We start from the raw sequence: 18392 nt of genomic DNA, 5'->3' as shown, positions 1-18392 counted from the left end.
AAGGGACAAGTCAGGAACATGACAGCATTCTTCATTCTTACATGGATGAGTGCTGCTCAAAAAATAAATCTGGGATTAAGAATCTAATGATGACCATGAAATCATTGTCAATTGTTGGAAAAACTCATCTAGTTCACTGATGTCCGAGAGAGAAGGAAATCTGCCATCCTCACTGGTTTGGCTTACATGTGACTCCAGACCCACAGCAATGTTGTTGACTCTCAATTGCCCTCTTAAATGGCCAGGCAAATTATTTAGTTGTACCAATTGCTACCATGTCTATCTACAGCAGATGGACTGCAACAGTTCAAGAAGGCAGCTTACCATCACCTTCTCAAAGATAACTAGGGATGGGCAATAAATGCTGGCCAGCTGGTGATGCTCACATCCCACAAACTAATAAATATAAAAAATTCAAGAAGCTTTACTACAGTTCAAAGCAACCTGCTTGGTTAGCAGCACATCCATCGACATCCACCACCTAAGTAGCAGCAGTGGAGACCATTCACAAGGTGAACTGAAGAAGTTAATTCAAACTCCTTAGAAAACACCTTGCAAACCTATAGCCGTTTCCATTGAGATAGATAGGGGCATTCCAAGCCACTCATCACCCTGACTCAAAATGTATCGTTGTTCCTTCAGCATTAGAGTCAAAATCCTGGAACTCCCTCCCGTAGAGCACTGTGGCTCTACTTGCAGCACATGGGGTGCAGCAGTTCAAGAAGGTAGCTCACCACTACCTTCTTAAGGTTAATCAGAGATAAGTATTAAATACTGTTCTAGTGGGTGACACCCACATCCCATAAATGACTAAAAATAATCAAAATAGTGTAGGTACAGAGAAACGTTTCTTCTGTTGTGTGGTATGCAAAACAAAGACATACCATCTTGAAATTTGAATCAAGGAACAGAAGAATGAAACAGGGGAAGGCCATTTGGCTATCCGAGCCTGCTCTGCCATTGATCACGATCATGGCTGATCATTCATCTCGATAGCCTAATCCTGTTTTTTTCCCATAACCTTTGATTCCATTCGCCTCATGTGCTATATCTCGCCACCTCTTGAATACACTCAATGTTTTGGCATTAACTATTTTCTGTGGTAATAAATTCCACAGGCTCACCACTTTTTGGGTGAAGAAATGTCTCTTCATCTCTGTCCTAAATGGTCCACCAATAATCCTCAGACTGTGACCCCTGGTTCTGGATGCACCCACCATGGGGAACATACCCACTGCATTTACCCTGTGTAGTCCTGTTAGAATTTATAAGTCTCGATGAGATCACCCACTTACTTGTCTGAACTCCAGCGAAAACAATCCTAGTCTAGTCACTCTCTCCTCATACATCAGTTCCACCATCCCTGGTATCAGCCTGGTAAACTTTTGCTGCATTCCCTCAAGAGCAAGAGCATCCTTCTTTAGAAAAGGAGACCAAAACTACACACGATATTCTAGGTGTGGCCTCACTAAGGTCCTATACAACTGCAACAACACATCCCTGCCCTTGTATTCAAAACCTCTTGCAATAAAAGCTAACACATTTGCCTTCTTTATGGCCTACTGCATCTGCAAGCTTACTTTCAGCGACTGGTGCACAAGGACACCCAGGTCCTGATGCAACTTCCCTCTCCCAATTCAGGTAGTAATCTGCCTTCCTGTTTTTGTTTCCGAAGTGAATAACTTTGCACATATCCAAATTATACTGCATCTGGCATTGATGTGCCTACTCACCAAACCTGCTAGACCATGCTGAAGGATCTCTGCATCCTCGTCACAGTTCACCTTCCCACCCAACTTAGTATCATCTGCAAACTTTGAGATGCCACATTTTGTTCCCTCACCCAAATCATTAATATATTGAGAATGGCTGGAGTCCGAGCACCAATCCCTGTGGCACCGCACTAGTTAGTGCCTGACAATTTGAAAAGGACTCATTAATTCCTACTGTTTGTTTCCTCTCTGCCAACCAGTTTTCTATCCATTTCAATACACTTCCCCCAATCCCATGCACTTTAATCTTGCAAAATAATCTGTTATGCGAGACTCTGTCAAACGCATTCTGAAAGAAATAACACATCAAGGGCTCCCCCTTGTCAACTCTACTAGTTACATCGTCATAGAATTCCAACAGATTTGTCAAGCATGATTTCCCCTTCATAAATCTATGCTGACTTGGTCTGATTCTGCCACTGCTTTCTAATTGGTCTGCTATAAAGCCCTTGTTAATGGATTCGGGAATTTTCCCCACTACCGATGTTATATTTCCTGGTTTATAATTTCCTGATTTCTCTCTACCTCCCTTTTTGAATATTGGAGTAAGATTGGCTACCCTCCAATCTGCAAGGACTCTTACAGAATCTACAGAATCCTGGAAAATGACCTACAATGCATCAACTATTTCTCGAGCCACTTCGTTGAGTACTCTGGGATGTAGATTATCAGACTTGGGGATTTATCCACCTTCAATTGCCTCAATTTTAACAGCACCATTTCTGTATTAACATTAACCTCCCTCAGTTCTTCCCTCTCACTCATCTTGCATTTCCACAACATTACTGTACAGATATCAGCTTGACCACAGACTAATATAAGGGTCTGAATGGTCGATTCTTAGGCTTCTGGGATTAGCCAACATTCCTGTGAAAAAAAATTCAAAATTGAATTCTGGATCTTCTAAGTGCATATCCACAGTGGGAGTTATAACTATGAATGTTTTATCAATCTTACCTGAAGAGGTGAGTCATACAGTCATAGTCATATAGCATGGTAGCAGACCCTTCTGTCCAGCCAGTCCATGCCAAACCTAATCCCAAAGTAAACTAATTCCAACTGGCCACATCCCTTCAAACCTTTCCTATTCACGTATCCACCCAATTGTCTTTTAAAGTTCCCTTCACATTTGAATAATAAAAAATAAGGTACCATTAAGCTTCTGTTTTGGGACAGGCCTTATGCTAATGGGAATCCTCTGCTTGAGTACTGCATGAATCTCTAGCACAACGAGGATTTAGATTTGGGGGCTGCACTAACATAGCAATTGAAGAATGTAATTCAAATCCCAAAACTACAATTTCTATTTAGAACTGATCGCCTTCATACTAAGATTTTATAATAGATGGTTGCAGACATGAGGAATTCGTTGGTTTTGATTTTCCATAACTCTCAAGTTTATGCAGCCCTGGATGACCGTCCTTGTGGAGTTTGTATGTTCTCTCCGTGCCTATGTGGGTTGCCTCTGGTTGCTCGGTTTTCCTTCTACAGACTAAAGATGTGCAGGTTCGGTGGATTGGCCATGCTAAATTATCTGTGGTGTCCAGGATGTGCAGACTAGGTGGGTTAGTCATGGTTAATATGGTGTGATGGGGATAGATTGGGATTCTGGCTCTGGTTGGAAGGCTCCCAGAGAGTCAGTGGGGACTTGATGGGCTGTATTGTCGGGATTCAATAATTCTATGTACAGATCTTATAGATTAGAAGGTAGCCAGTGCAAACATAGTTTTGAAGAAAGGTAGAAGAGAGAAAACAGGTGAGGTTATCCTGTGATCAGGAGCAGTGTAAATATTAGAAGCTATTAGTGATGTGAACAAGTCATCTAGAAAGTAAGGTGCATAGACTGGGTCAAAGCAAATTTCTGAAAGAGTAATTCTTGTTAACTGGATATGAATTGACTTCTTAATATTGAGTTAGTGTATTGTTGTCACATGTACCAAGATACAGTGAAAAGTGCTGTTTTACATGCTCTACAAAGAGCTCATACCATACAAAGTGCATCAAGGTAGCACAACAGAGTGCACAATACAGTTACAGCCAAAGAGAAGCTGCAGACATCAACATTAACATTTGAGATGTTTGTCCAAAAGTCTGATAACAGCAGAGAAGAAACTGTTCTTGAAGCTGTTCATATGTGTATTCAAACCTTTTTATCTTCTGCCCAACAGAAGAAGATGGAACAGGGTGTGAAGGGTCTTTGATGATTTTGCAGCAAGAATGGATGGATGGAAGGTTGGCTTGTTAATGGAAGCCCCTCCACCAACCACCGTCCGCACCCGGCACCTTCCCTTGCTGCCGCACGAAGTGTAAAAGCTGTGTCCGTACCCCCCTCCTCACCTCCGTCGAAGTTCCTCGAGGAATGTTTCAAATCTGGGGGAGATTTTCCTACACATCCATCCACTTCATCTACTGAATCCATTGCTTTTGATGTAATCTCCTCTACATTGGAGAGAACATCTCTGGGACGCATGCACCAAACAACCACTGTGCCCAACCACTTCAACTCCCCTCTCACTCTCAAGTCCTGGGCCTCCTCCACCACCAAATCAAACCTACCCGCCAACTGGAGGAAGTAAGCCTCATTTTCTTCGGAGGGACCTTCAACTACACGTCATCAACATCGATTTCACCAGTTTCCAAACCTCGCCTCCCCCCTACTCATCCCAGATCCAAACCTCCAACATGGCTCTGCCTTCTTGAACTGTCCTACCAGTGCATTTTTCTTCCCACCTTTCCGTACCACCGTCACCACTGACCTATCACAATCGCCTACCAGCTGGACCCACCTATCACCTTCCCACCTACCTTTTCCCCCTCGCCCCATAGCCCCAACCTCCATTTATCTCTCAGCCACCTTAGCCCTCCACACTCTTGATGAAGGGCTTATGGTCAACAAAAACAATTCTCCTGCTCCTTGGATGCTGCCTGACCTGCTGTGCTTTTATAGCACCACACTTTTCACCTCTGATTCTCCAGTCCTCACTCTCTCCTATAATCCTGTACATCAAGGACCCCTTGTTTCTCAGTACTCCCTAAGGTCCAAATATTCAATGTCTCTATCCTTCCTTTATACGACCTCCCAAAATGCATCATCTCACACTTACTGGGATTAAAATCCATCTGCCATTTCTCTGCTCAATTTACTAGCTGTTCAATATTAGACAGGGGCCTGAGACTACCCTCCTCAGTGTCAACGACACGACCAGTTTTGATATCATCATCCATCTTACAAATTACACTTCCTACATTCACATCTGGAGTCGATGGATGGAAGGCTGGTTTGCATGATAGATGGGCTAGTTCACAACTGACATTTCTTGTGGCCTAGGGAGCAGGAGTTGCTTTACCAAGCTGTGATGCATCCAGGTGGGCTGCTTTCCATGGTGCATTGATATAAATTGGTAAGAGTCATTACGGACATACCGAATTTCCTTAGCCTTCTGAGGGAGTAAAGACATTGTTGTGCTTTCTTGACTGTCACGTTGACGTGGATGCGCTAGGTCAGATTGTTGGTGATCATCACTCTCACAAATTTGACTCTTTCCATCTCCACCTCAGCACCATCGATGCAGATCAGGGTGTGCCCTCCACTCTGTTTCCTGAAGTCAAATGAACTCCTTCATTTTGTTGACGTTGTTGGAGAGATTGCTGCCTTTACACCATGCTACCAAGCACTCAATCTCTTGCCTATATTTTGTCTGAGATCTGACCTATAATACAGACAGCATTGTAAATGGAATTGGAGTGGAATTTGACCACACAGTTGTGAATGTATAAGAAATACAGTAGGGGGCTGAGTATGAAGCCTTCCAGGGCACCAGCGTTGAGGATTATTGTGTCACCTCCTATTAGTGATTGCGGTCTATGTGTAAGGAAATCGAGGATCAGAGGGTGGAGCCGAGACCGAGGTTTCAGAGTTTGGAGATGAGTTTGTTTGGAGTTATGGTGTTGAAGGTGGAGCTGTAGTCAATAAATAGGTGCCTGATGTAGTTATCTCGTTATCCAGATGTAAATCTAATTGGAGTGGAATTTGACCACACAGTTGTGAATGTATAAGAAATACAGTAGGGGGCTGAGTATGAAGCCTTCGGGGCACCAGCGTTGAGGATTATTGTGTCACCTACTATTACTGATTGCGGTCTATGTGAAAGGAAATCGAGGATCAGAGGGTGGAGCCGAGACTGAGGTTTCAGAGTTTGGAGATGAGTTTGTTTGGAGTTATGGTGTTGAAGGTGGAGCTGTAGTCAATAAATAGGAGCCTGATGTAGTTATCTCGTTATCCAGATGTTCCAGGGATAAGTGTAAGGCCAGGGAGATGGTGTCTGTTATGGACCTGTTGCGATGGTAGGCAAATTGCAAAGGACTAAGATAATCTGGTAGGCTGGAGTTGATGTAAGCTATGACTAGGTTCTCAAAGAACTCCATAATTATGGAGGTCAGAGACACTGGGCAGTAGTCACTGACGCATACTGCACGATTTTGCTTTGGCATCGGCTTGATGGTGATCTTCTTGAAGCAGTTGGTGACTTCAGATCGAAGCAGGGGACGTTAAAGATGTCCGATAAAAATCACACAACACCAGGTTACAGTCCAACAGGTTTAATTGGAAGCACACTAGCTTTCGGAGCGACGCTCCTTGATGAAGGAGCGTCGCTCCGAAAGCTAGTGTGCTTCCAATTAAACCTGTTGGACTATAATCTGGTGTTGGGTGATTTTTAACTTTGTACACCCCAGTCCAACACCGGCATCTCCAAATCAGTGAATATGCCCACCAGCTGGTCTGCACAGGAAGTGAGTTCATGGCCTGGGGGTCCAATCAGGTGTGTCGTTTTCCATGGGCCGATCTAAGTTTTGTGGCAGTGATCATGGATACAGTGCGTCTGAGGCTGCTTGGACAAGTGACATTGTTTCACTGACCTTCTGTTCAAAGTGATTGTAGAATGCAATGAACTCACTGGGTTGGGTTGTATTGTTGCCCACGATTCTGTTCAACTTTGCTTTGATTGCCCATTTTGTCATGTAAGTTTTGCCACAAAAAAATGGATATCCGTACGGTTAGTCTGGGTCTCAAGCTTAATTTGGTTTTGCCTCTTAGCACCTCTGATGATCTTGTGAAGGGGATTTGCTAGTGCATCTATAAATAAGAACTTACTAAAACTTTTTGACTGGGGATTTGCTAGTGCATCTATAAATAAGAACTTACTAAAACTTTTTGAAACTTTAAGAGGTATGTGCTTGTAATGTGTATGCCTGGCTTCATTGAGTCTAACAGGGTGGGAGAGAATGATTACCCAAAGGGCAATATTGGAAATGAAGGAAAATTGTTCAGGTATCAAATCAAAATCTTCATGGCAACTGCAGAACCTGCCAGAAAGCAAGAATGAATTGTTGGGGTATGACTGCCCTCTGATCTTCTTGAAGTCTAAACCAGTCGAAGATTGAAGCTGCTTTGTGGATCTGTTAGAACTTACCAAAGCAAAATTATGCACTGGCCTTAATGTTATCACATTTGTTGGGGTGATTACACTACTAGGGTGTTTAATGTAGGGCTAGGGAAGGTAATACTATTACTGCAACAGACACTTCTAGTTCCAGCCCTGAAACGGTTAATAACAGCCATGTGGGCTGAAGCTGGCAACTGCATGACTACCTGTCTGGAGCTCGCAATTGATATACATTTTGTTAATTAAATCATGGAGCCTGTAACTGCCAGCCAGTGTCAATTGTTCCATCGAAACTCATGATTGATAAAGGAACCTGTAACTGTCAGACAGTGTGAATTGCTCTATCGGAACTCATAGTTGATAAAAGTACCTGTTAATTTACTTGCTGAAACTATTGATTAAATCACGGAAAACGACTAGCCTGTCAGACACATAGTAATGAGAGTTGATTCTCTAAACAATGAACTATTGATTACGGGATCGGAACCGCTGGCCCCAGGACGTCTGTGCCATTGTCAAGCACAGCAGAAACTGGACAGGCACCTCGATGCGGCCAACGGGAAGACGGATCCCATCGCGCGCAGATGAACGGACCAATGAGGAAGGCGGACAAGGAAAATCTGACCGGGGACTCCAGGCAGCGCGAAGTATAACTGTGCCAAGTCCGAACGGGAGGGGCAGAACGCCTTCTCCAACGAATGCATGCTTGATAATTTGTTGTATCGTTTCCCAGTTAAGATTCTGTGAATAAACGACAGTCTGCGCCAAACTAAAGATGCCAGTGTGGGTCTCTCCTTCCAAAAGAACACGCAAAGACGGGACCCCGCGGGTCCGTCATAACACATTGTACAAGAAATAAAATCAGAATTAAAGTATTTTTCGAGATGAACGCCTGTCTGTTAGATAGGAATGAAGGTTGTGACCTCTCGTTAGAACTCGGATGAAATTTACAAGAATCAGAGATCATATCCCCAAAATTAGCCAATAACAAATGCAAATACTCTAATTTTGACAGCAACCAGTTGTTTCGTGTGAATATGTGAAGTCTGAAAGAGCAGAACACCTTATTTATTACAGTAAATCTAATTCAGATGCCCAAAATGCGATTAGCAGCATGATTTAAATTTAACCAGATTTCTGATAGCTCAGGACGCCTAACACTGAGCTGGAAATAAAAGTCGCCAGCTCCAGTAAGTTAGTGCTTTTAATAACATTTCAGTTGGCTAGAGGGAGCACGAATACTGGCCTTTCAAAACATCAATTCCCTTTTTGCATCTGTGGTTTGGATTGGAGGTTCTTTCCATTCCCTGATCTCTCCCATGCATTACCAGATTCTCTTCAATGCCAGTTCTCCTTTTTGATTTTCATTGGGATTTTCTGACCTGTTAAGACTCAAATTCTATCTAGCTGCATGACAGAATGAAAATATAAGGAGGCTCCAGTGTTAAATTTGCAGAACCTCTTCACACCCCCTGTAATCCATGCCTCCCAGAAAGCTTGGAGTTTCTGATGTGTAAATGTTGCAATCAAGGGATCACTCAGGAGGTACAACCCCCGAATGTGATCATAAATCAGCAAGTCTAAAAATGTTTTATGAATGTAAACACTGGTATTTTATACTACATTGTATAAGCAATGTGTACCTGGAAATCATTTCCATCCCATGCTACAGATATTCTGTCAAAAAATGACAATATAATTGACAGAAGCTTCAGTATGATTTCAGTAGAGTACAAGGGCCAATGTTCGAACCACAGCTCTTCACAAATTATATAAATGGTTTGGATGTAGGGGCCAATTGTAATATTTTCAAATTTACTGGTGACATCATATTTGATGGGAACTTAAGTTGTTTAGAGAATGCAAGGCAACTTCAACAGGACTTAACAGGCAAAGTGAATGGGCTACAACATAGATGGAACATAATATAAATAAGAGTGAAATTATTCACTTTGGTAGAAAAACCAGAAAGAGAGAATACTTATTTAGACATTGGGAAGTGCGGGTGTCCAAAGGATGTGGGTTTCCTTGATCACTACTCTTTGAAATAAAAAATAGGAAGCTAGGTAAAGGTGAAGGTGAAGGTGTTAATCAAAGATGGTATTTGTGCAATAGTTGGAATGTCCTTGATTCATGAGATCAAAATATAGAATGAGCTTGGATGGAGAATTGGATAGTAGGGGAAAGAAGACACTAGTGGGATTGGTCTAAAGGCCTCTGAACTGTAACCACAATGTGGGGCAAAGTGTACAAGAATAAATATTGGGTGCATGTGGTAAAGGAATGGGAATAATCCTGGGTGATTTTAATTCCATATAAACTGAAAACAAGCAGATTGTAGTAGTAGCCAGGATGAATAGTTCAAAGAATCACAGAAGAATCACCAGACTCAAAATATTAACACTGCTTTTCCACACAGATGCTGCCAAACTTGCTGAGCTCCAGCAATTTCTGCTTTTCCTTGGAACAGTAAATTTTGCAATAAATCAGACAGCAGATTACACAATAAAATCATAAAGTACAGAAGAGGCCCTTTGTTCTGTCAAGTCTCTATCTCCAAAAATATCTACATTAGTCCCACTTTCCTGCATGAGGCCCATAGCCTTGAACGTTATGACACTTCAAGTGCTCATCCAAGTACTTTTTAAAGGTCTGAGGTTTCCTGCCTAAATAACCCTCCAGAGCAGTACATTTTGGACTCCCAACACCCTCTGGGTGAAAGAGCTTTTCCTCAAATCCCATCTAAAACCCCTGCCTTTCATTTTAAACTTATGCCCTCCAACTAAAAACTGACCTTTCGACTCAGGGGAACAGATATTTATTCAGCCTGTCCATGCCCCTCATAATTGTATGTACCTTTCAGGAACCCTCTCAACCTTGTCTGCCAAAAAAAAAACACGATCTTATCCAGCCTCTCGCCATTGCTGAAATCCCTGGCAACATTCTGGTGAATCGTCTTTACGGCCTCTCCAGTGCAATCACATTCGTCCTATAGTGTGGTGACAAGCAATGCACACAGTCTTCCAGGTCTGACTCAACGAAAGATCTGCACAGAACTGACATGACCTCCCTGCTCATCTAATCTATGCCGAGAATGTGGTGCTGGAAAAGCATAGCAGGTCAGGCAGCAGCCGAGGAGCAGAAGAATCAATGTTTTGGACAAGAGCCCAAAACATCGATCCTCCAGCTCCTCGGATGCTGCCGGACCTGCTGTGTTTTTCCAGCAACACACTCTCGAATCTGATCTCCAGCATCTGCAGTCCTCCCTTTCTCCATATAACCTATGCCTTGAGTGATAAAGGCAAGTGTCCCATTTGCCTTTTTAACTACCTTATTAACCTGCCCTTCCACCTTCAAGGATTTGTGGACAAGTACTGCAAGATTGCTCTGTTCCTCTGAGCTTCCTGGTGTCTTACGATTCTTCTAATACTCCCTTATCTTGTTCCTTCTTTTAAATTGCATCACCTCATGCTTATCAGGATTAAATTCCATTTGCCACTGACCTCCCCATTTGACCAATCCATTTATATCCTCTTGTAACCTAGCAGCTTCCTCCTCAATATCAAACATCCGGCCAATTTTTGTGTCATTCAAAAATTAACTTATCATCCAAACCTCAACCAGACATTTTCATTTACATCATTGATGAATATCATAAACAACAAGGGACCTAGCACTAATCCACTGCACACTGAGTTCCAGTCACAAAAGCAGCCTCTGCAAGCATGCTCTGTCTCCTATCAGTAGGCCAATTTTGGATCCAAGTTGTCAAGTTACCCTGGATACTGTTTCTCATGTGGTACCTTGTTGAAGGCCTTTTGAAATCAATATAAACTATATCAACGGCTCTACTAATTTTTCACAATATTAAGAATAACTATATTTGCATTGTAAAGAAAATTTTGAAAGGGAGGATCATGATTGATAACTAAAGAAGTTAGAGTCTATGTCTCTACCTTAAGGAAGGCATCAAATGTCAAGGAAAAAAAACATGTAACTGCACAAAGATGAGTGCCAAGTCAAAACACAAATATAGCAGAGAAGTACTAAAGGTAAATCATAAAAGAATTAGACAATGAGAGGAAACTAGCTAGGAATGTAAAACTAGCTAACACAAATTTTATTTAAAAAGCAAGTGAAGTGTTGGTCATCTATAGATGGAGAATGGGTGTTAATAATAAATAAAAAGGAAAGGATGCATGAAATTAACAAATATTTTGTTCTGTTTTCACAACAGAGGATTTAAAAAATATTCCAATACTAGCTATAAATCAGGGGGAAGACCATAATGAAATTACAATTATGAGGGATGTAATAGCAAGCAAATTGAAATCGCTATGGATGGCAAGTTTCTGAGTATTTGCTATAGACCAGACAAAACTCCCTGAAAATTTATCAAGGAGAGAGCCTAGACTTTAATTATTATCTTATTTCAAGACATAGTCAAAGCTTTGTGTTCCAGATGTGATTCAATTGACCCACTACTAAGTTTTAAACAAAACATACTGTATTCTTACAACGCAGTTCAAAACAGAAACAAAATACGAACTGGCGTAACTTGAACTCTACTGAAATACTTAATAAAATTGTATATTATTTAACCAATAGTCGTTACCTGTTCCAAATATAGCAGCATCCCATTGGCAAAGGCAAATTCAGCTAAACAGATTTTGTCATGTGCTATCTCCAGATCAGGAGAAAAAAACAATTAAAATACAATCCAGCAAGAGAGACAGAACTCAAGCATTTTGCTACAGTAGGGTGAAAGATGTAACCACCAGCTTCAACAGCCAAAAAATCCCAACTTAAATTTAAAGCAAAACTAAAAGCCTGTGTCTGTGGGAGCCTGACTCCACCCATTCATTCTTTTGTCCAATTTAAAAAATTCAGAGAGCTTAAATCACTGCTTCAGAAGCATTCTGACATCACTGGCAATACTTCTCTGCAAGAGAAACAGCAGAGACAAATCCCTTTTAAAGGTACAGTACCATCACAGGGTCCAGATGGATTTCTTCCTCGGGTCTTCAAAGAGGTTGCAAATAAAGTAGTCGATGTATTGGTGTTAATTTCCAAAATTCCCTCAATTAGGGCAAGATTTAACCTGACAGGAAAATAGCAAATATAACCTATTCTACTCAAGGAGAGAGTAAATTAGAAAACATCCTTCATTGAAACTTGTAATGGATCAGAAACCAGATTTAAAAACTCATGGTAATTGGGAAGAGTAAACATGGTTTTATCAAAGAGAAAACATGTTTAAGCAATTCATTGAAGTTCTTTGAAGGAATAAGATGCACTTGTGGATAGCAGGTGTACTCAGAAGGCGTTTGATAATTTTCATATTTCCACTGCAGAAAATAAAAGCTCACCACAGTGTAGCAGGCAACTTATGAGCAGGGATAGAAGACAGGCTGGCTGGCTGAAAACAAAACATATGTATCTTTGACTTCGAGGAGTGCAGTCCCATAGGGACCTTGTGAATATTTTACAATTTACATCTCTGCAATTTAGTTGCAGGGAGAGTATCTGGGGGTTCTGGGGGAGTTGGTGGGGAGAGTGGTGAAAATCAAGGACTGTTGAAGGGAACAGTCCTTGCTGAAGGCAGAGAAAGGTGGGGAGTGGAAGATGTTCTTGGTGGTGGGGTCCAATTGGAATTGGCAGAAGTGTTTGAGGATGATGCGTTGGATGTGGAGACTGGTGGGGTGGTAGGTGAGGACAAGGTGGACTCTGTCTTTATTGCATTGGCGGGGGTTTAGAGCAGTGGAACGGGAATGGAGGTGGTATGGCAGAGGACTGTCTGGATGACAGGAGGGAGGAAAAGCATGTTGTTCAAAATAGGTGGATCATGGCCAAGCTGTCTTAGCCGCTGGATTAAGGTTCTCGCCTCCACAAAGTCATGGGTTCTACTCCCCTGCTGCTTTATAGGTGGCTCAGTGGTTAGCACTGCTGCCTCACAGCACCAGGGTCCCAAGTTCGATTCCAGCCTCGGGTGACTGTCTGTGTGGAGTTTGCACATTCTCCCCATGTCTGCGTGGGTTTCCTCTGGGTGCTCCGGTTTCCTCCCACGGTCACAAAGATGTGCAGGTGAATTGGCCGTGCTAATGTTAGGTCAATTAGTCAGAGGGAAATGGGTCTGGGTGTGGACTGGTTGGCCCGAAGGGCCTGTTTCCCCACTGTAGGGAATCTAATCTAATCTGGGATGCTTGCGAGTGGAATGTCTCCTCATCTGAGCAGATGCAGCAGAGGTGGAGGAATTGGGGAGTTCTTGCAGGATACTGGGTGGAGTGAGGTATAATCCAGGTAGTTATGAGAGTCTGTGGGCTTGTAGTAGACATCTGTCTGCAGACTATTGCCGGAGTTGGAAATGGTGAGATCAAGAAAGGGGTGGGGGGGTTTCAGAAATGGACCAAGTGAATTTGAGGGTGGGATGGAAGTTCTGTGTGAAGTCGATGAACTGCTCCAATTCAGCCCAGGTTCAGGACACTGCACCGATGCAGTCATCGATGTAAAGGCGGAAGAGTTGGGGCACAGTACCTAAGTAGGTACTGAAGAGGGACTGTTCCTTATAGCCAACAAAGAGGCAGGTGTAACTGGGCCCAACTGGGTGCCCATGGCCACACCCTTGATTTGGAGCAAATGGGAGGAGTTAAAGGGAAGGTTATTGAGAATGAAGACCAGTTTAGAGAGGCGGAGGAGGGTATTGGTGAAGGGGGACTGGATGGGTCAGTTGGAGACAAAGAAGTGGAGATTCTGGAGGCAATCTTGTGGGGCATGGATGCATATAAGAACTGCATGTCCACAGTGAAGAGAAAGAGAGGTAGAGGGGTAGTGGATGTTTGAGAATGGAGAGCTGCTGTGCTGGCTGGCTGCAGGTCAGCAGTAATACCGAGGGGTGATCCTGGGAAATGTAGTCCGAGTCTTGCTTGCAGATTGGGCAGAGCCAGCAGTAGAGGCGGTAACTGGGGGGAAGTCAAGGCTGATCCGAGTGCTGTTGTCAGCAGAACCCAGGGCAGCGTTGCAGGAAGTGACGTCCAACCCGGAAGTCGTTTTGAACTGGAGAAGCCTGGTGCTGTAGGGAGTCTCCATGTGGGTATTGGTGGTGGTAGCGGCGTGACCTGGAGGCAACTGGAACCAGGGTGAAGATTTCGAACAGGGAGTGAGTTCTCCAATTGGAGGTGAGAGGAGTAGAGTTTTGCAAACTTCCAATTTCCAACTCACCAAAAACTTTTTGTTGAGCTGGTGGATTCTCCGTTTGATGTGTTGGGTAGGCTAGAGGTTAGTAAGGTGGACAAATCCCCAGGACCGAATGGGATTTATCCCAGGTTGCTGAGGGAGGCGAGAGAAGAAATAGCTGGGGCACTGACAGATATCTTTGTGGCATCCTTAAACACAGGTGAGGTGCTGGAGAGCTCATGGTGTCCTCCTGTACGAGAAGGGTAGTAGGGATATTCCCGGTCACTACAGACCAGTGAGCCTGACGTCAGTGGTAGGAAAGTTGCTGGAGAAGGTACTGAGGGATAGGATCTATTTATATTTAGAAAAGAATGGACTTATTAGTGATAGGCAAAATGGTTTTGTGCAGTGGAGATCATGCTTTACCAACTTAATAGAGTTCTTTGAGGAAGTGACCAAGTTGATAGATGAAGGAAGAGCTGTTGATGGCATATACATGGACTTTAGTAAAGCGTTTTATAAGGTTTCCCATGGTAAACTAATGTAGAAAGTGAAGTCACGTGGTGTGCAGGGTGTTTAGCTAGGGGGATAAAGAACTGGTTGAGCAACAGGAGACAGAGAGTAGTGGTTGAAGGGAGTTTCTCAACTACTGTCCCAGATATACATAAATGATCTAGAAGAGGGCACTGTTGGTATGATGATATGAAGACTGGCGGAGTAGCAGAAAGGATAAGGGTCTGTCAAAGAATACAGGAGAGTATAGATAGACTGGAGAGTTGGGCGGAGAAATGGCAGATGGAGTTCAATCCAGGCAAAATGTGAGGTGATGCATTTTGGCAAGTCTAATTCTAGAGCGAATTATACAGTGAATGGAAGAGCCTTGGGAAACGTTGATGAGCAGACAGATCTGGGAGTGCAGGTCCTTTGTACTCTGAGGTTGCTGCACAGGTGAATAGAGTGGTCAAGATGGCGAATGGTATGCTTGCTTTCACCGGTCGGGTATTGAGTATCAGAACTGGTAGGTCATGTTAAAATTGTGTACGATTGGTTTGGCCACATTTAGAATACCATGTACAGTGTTGGTCGCCACATTACAAAAAGGATGTGGACACTTTGGAGAGAGTGCAGAGAAGATTTATGAGGATGTTGCCTGGTTTGGAAAGTGCTAGCTATGAAGAGAGGTTGAGTAGGTTAGGTTTGCTTTCATTAGAAAAAAGGAGATTGAGGGGGGACCTAATTGAGGTCTACAAAATCACGAAGGGTATGGACAGGGTAGACAGGAATAAGCTTTTCCCAGGATGAGGGATTCAATAACGAGAGATCACGCTTTCAAAGTGAGAAGTGGAAAGTTTAAGGAGGCATACACGCGGCAAGTATTTTACACGGATGGTGGTGGGTGTCTGGAACACGTTGCCAGCAGAGGTGGTAGAGGCAGGCATAGTAGATTCATTTAAGATGCATCTGGATAGATATGAGTAGGTGGGGAGCAGAGGGATACAGATGTTTAGGAATTGGGCAACAGGTTTAGACAGTACATTTGGATCGGCTCAGACTTGGAGGACCGAAGGGACAGTTCCTGGGTTGTAAATTTGTTTTTTTTTTGTAGAGGGCCTCCACATATTTGGGAAAGGGAGGCCTTGAGCTGGGGGAGGGTTGAGGAGAGGAATGGAGGTGCCACCTCATAGCCGAAAGGGTGTAGCGGAGAAACCGGAGAGAGAATTGATGGTGGAAGCATTAGAGGTATAGCAAGTATGGAGCATCAAAGATGGGCCCAAATTTAGAAGGATTAAAATGTAACTGTAGGCCTTGAGGGATGAGATGGTTGTGAAGACAGCAGCTGAGGAATGTCACATGGCTGTAGTATTGAGTTTGTTTCATCGTGTGGTCAAAGAGCTGGAGGGCTGAGGAGGTCGCGGCGCTGTGGCAGTGAGAAAAGGATTCACTGAGTGCATAGCTGAGGGAGGCCGAGAACTTCCTCAAAAGTGGGCATCCTTTGAAGAGACTTTGCAGTGGAACAAACTAGGTTAGAGACAAAGAAAACTGCAGATGCTGGAATCCGAAACAGATAGGCAGGAGGCTGGAAGAACACAGCAAGTCAGGCAGCATCAGGAAGTGGAGAAGTCGATGTTTCGGGTGTAACCCTTCTTCAGAATTGGGGGTGTGTCCACTCACGCACCTGTTTGGATGAGGAGATATCCCACTAGCGAGAATCCCAGATGTCCACTTATTTCAAACAATGTGCTTTTCCTCTGTCTGTCATCCAGACAGCCCTCCACCGTGCCACCTCCATTCCCCGTTCCACTGCACTAAAACTCCTCCCCAACGCAATAAATTCAGAGACCCCTTGTCCTCATCTACCACCCCACCAGTCTCCGCATCCAACACATCATCCTTAAACACTTTGGCCAAAACCAACTATACCCACCACCAAGAACATCTTCCCCTTCCCACCCCCTCTGCCTTCCACAAGGACCATTCCAATCAACACTCCTTGACTTGCGTCACTCCACCCACCAAATCCCCCGAACCCCCAGGTGCCCTCCCCTGCAATCGGAAAAGATGCAAATCCTGCCAGTTTGCTAGCCCCCCCACCCAACTCCATCCAGGGCCCGAAACAGTTCTTCCAAGTGAGACAAAGGTTCACCTGCCTCTCTTTCAACAGTTTACTGCATCAGATGCTCCCAACTGGGAGAACGAATGTAAACTTAGGGTGTGGTACATCAAGCATCACAGCCGTGTTCGCAGGGGCCAACCAGAGCCCCCCCCCCCCCCCAGTCACCGCCCATTTCAATTCCCCCAACCACTTCCTTTCCGACATGATCATCCTTGGCCTCCTCCACTGTCCCAGTGAACCACATCAAAAATTGGAGGAACAACACCTCATCGTGTTACGGAACTGGAGCTGGAGCTGAATGAACTTCGGATCATTCAGGAGGCAGAGGGGGATATTGAAAGGAGTTATAGGGAGGTAGTTACTCCACAGCCACATGAAGAAGGTAGACAGGTTACCGTTGTGAGTAGAAAAGGGATGTCCTATGGTGGTTTCTCTCAACAAGTATACTGTTGCAGGGGACTACTTACCAGGGGAAAGCCATGGGGCACAGGTCTCTGGCATAGAGTCTGTCCCTGTTGCTCAGCGGGGAAGGGGGAAGAGGAGCAGAACTTTAGACATGGGGGACTCCATAGTTAGAGGGACAGATAGGAGGTTTTGTGGGAATGAGAGACACTCACGATTGGTGTGCTGCCTCCCAGGTGCCAGGGTTTGTGATGACTCTTACTGTATTTTCAGGATCCTCGAGGGGGAAGGGAACATAGGCACTAACAACATAGGTAGGAAAGAAGGTGGGGATCTCAGGCAGAAATTCAGGGAGCTCGGGTGGAACAAACACAGTTGTTATCTCTGGTTTGTTGCCTGAGCCACATGCTAGTGAACAGGGAGAGAGCAGAGCTGAACATGTGGCTGCAGGGATGGTGCAGGACGTAGGGTTTTGGATTAGATTAGATCACCTACAGTGTGAAAACAGGCCCTTTGGCCCAACCAGTCCACATCGACCCTCCAAAGAGTAATCCAACCAAAACCCATTTCCCTCTAACTAATGCACCTAACATTATGGGCGATTTAGCATGGCCAATTCACCTGACCTGCACATCTTTGGACTATGGGAGGAAACCACAGCACCCGGAGGAAACACATGCAGACACAGGGAGAATGTGAAAACTCCACACAGAGAGTTGCCCAAGGCTGGAATTGAATCTGGGACCCTGGTGCTGTGAGGCAGCAGTGCTAACCACTGAGACACCGTGCTACGTCAATTCTTGGATAAATGGAGTTCTTTCTGGGAAAGGTAGGACCTCCACAAACAGGATGGTCTTCACTGAACCAGAGGGTTACCAATATCCTGGGGGGGAAATTTGCTAATGCTCTTCGCGGGTGGAGGGTGTGTTTAAACTAATGCAGCAGATGGATGGGAACCTGAATTGTAGTTCCAGTGTACAGGAGGTT

At 44.0% G+C, this 18392-nt stretch overlaps 1 protein-coding gene across 6 annotated transcripts in view; it reads right to left on the bottom strand.

Annotated features, from left to right (window-relative positions):
- Positions 1-18392, bottom strand: part of LOC132835063 (primary cilium assembly protein FAM149B1-like) — a 209422-nt gene that overhangs the window by 74236 nt on the left and 116794 nt on the right. The window lies entirely within an intron of this gene.

Source organism: Hemiscyllium ocellatum, chromosome 43 (genome assembly GCF_020745735.1).
Source record: "Hemiscyllium ocellatum isolate sHemOce1 chromosome 43, sHemOce1.pat.X.cur, whole genome shotgun sequence".
NCBI classification, from domain to species: Eukaryota; Metazoa; Chordata; class Chondrichthyes; order Orectolobiformes; family Hemiscylliidae; genus Hemiscyllium; species Hemiscyllium ocellatum.
The sequence above is the reverse complement of the archived record's forward strand: the minus strand, read 5'-3'. Positions and strand labels throughout refer to the sequence as shown.